Source organism: Alligator sinensis, unplaced genomic scaffold (genome assembly GCF_000455745.1).
Source record: "Alligator sinensis unplaced genomic scaffold, ASM45574v1 scaffold262_1, whole genome shotgun sequence".
Taxonomy (NCBI): Eukaryota; Metazoa; Chordata; order Crocodylia; family Alligatoridae; genus Alligator; species Alligator sinensis.
Genome location: NW_005841904.1, coordinates 2860155 through 2861892, shown reverse-complemented (window position 1 = coordinate 2861892; position 1738 = coordinate 2860155). Strand labels below are relative to the sequence as shown.

Sequence of the window (1738 nt, the reverse complement as noted above, 5' to 3'; positions counted from 1 at the left end):
ATGCTCAAAAAATGGCTCAAACTCTTGAGCCACTGCATCTGGCCTGTGGGTCAGGAAATTTGCTGGCAGGAGAGTGGTGGCCATTAATATGGTTACCCTCCCTCCACCAAATTCCCCAACCCCAAGCCCCATGTGCTTGGTTGGAGCCAGGGTGTGCCCCCTTCCCCTTGCAAGGCCAGGTTGAGGCTGGGCTATGCCCCCGGCCCATCAGGGTGCATGCCCCAACTCTCTTATTTAAATTATAATCCAATTTGGGTGTTTCCTTTTTTATAGTTGGGCTATACCCCTTTTCCCTGCAGGGCTGGGCCACATCCTCTTTTCTTCCCTGCGGCTGGGCCATGCCCTGTTCCCACCCCGCCACAAGGTTTGGCCATGCTCCCTTTTCCATGGGGGCCAGGTTGGAGCTGGGCCATGCCCCTTTTTTCCTGGGCAGCTGGGTTGGGGCTGGGTCACTCCCTCTACCCCCCTGCATGGAGCCGGGTCATGTCCTGCCTCCCCCTCCACAGGGCAGCGTGGTGAAGCTCCCTTTTCCTAGTGCAGGGCTGGGCTGCTCCTGCCCCACTCCCTGCCCAATGGCCAGATGATGGCTGCCATACTGGTCCCAGGCATTGGATCAAAACCACTATCCGACCTGTGGTCAGACCAGGCACAGCTCATCTGGCCTGCTGGGCAACAAGTTTGAACACCACTGGTCTATAGATTAGGTTGAATGCTACTGGTGTATAATGTACCCTGCCACAGAAAACAACAACCGTATCCCTTTTTGAATGTTTTTTAATGTTCATACTTAGGTTGATCTGGCTTACTACAGATATGATTTTTGTAGTGCTGCAAAATTTTAACTCTTTTTTTGAAGGTTGATTCTCTTTTAAAAAAAACAAAAAAAAGCTACACACCCTGAAAGAAGATAATACACCTTTAACACCGGGGTGTCCAACCTCATTATAACATGGACCACACCAGTGTGGGCTGCACACCACAGGGGTAACACTGGTCCCCCTTCCCCCCACCCCGGCCCATCAGGCTGCATGCCCCAACTCTCTTATTTAAATTATAATCCAATTTGGGCATTTCCTTTTTTATAGCGAAGATCATAAGGAAATTATCAAGGGAGTTATGACACATCTTAACTGTTTTGAACTGGATTAGGTTATTTTTCATCAGTTCTTCAAACATTAATATAATATTATAGGAAAGAAGAGTTTCAAGGGATTTCACTTGGATTTCCATATGCCAAAAATTGTAGGATTATTGAAAAAAATAATTTGTTAGCTGAAGAATTCTCTGCACTCAAATTCACACACACCCTACCTTATTTCTCCCATCCCCTTACATAAAAAAAAAAAAAGGTAGGGATCACCTGCTGCTAGCTGTGTGTTGCTATAAATCCAGGGTAAATCACTTCTATTTACATTAATGTCATAGAGGACAGCGCAGCTCCCAGTGTCCAACTCTGTGCCTATATGGCCAATATAAAGCAGTACTAAGCACTGGTGTGGACTTCTATCCAGATGACACTTTTTTGCATCCAGCTGTATGCTGGACATTTACTAATTTGGGTCTCATTTTGTCTTGATTATTTTTCTGTACTGCTCCTAATGCTGATAAACAGCTGGATCTAAAATTTGCAGCTCCCTCAGCAAATATTTTATGCAAAGTTTAAATGTTGCAAATTAAATATGGTAACATAAGATCAGTGGCACCCGGCAGCAGTGGGGGTGGCAGTGGCTCGGATTTA

General features: G+C 46.0%; 1 protein-coding gene across 11 annotated transcripts in view; it reads left to right on the top strand.

The window, feature by feature from the left end:
• Window positions 1-1738, top strand: part of FSIP1 (fibrous sheath interacting protein 1) — a 173182-nt gene that overhangs the window by 49088 nt on the left and 122356 nt on the right. The gene's annotated exons all lie outside the window — the stretch shown is intronic.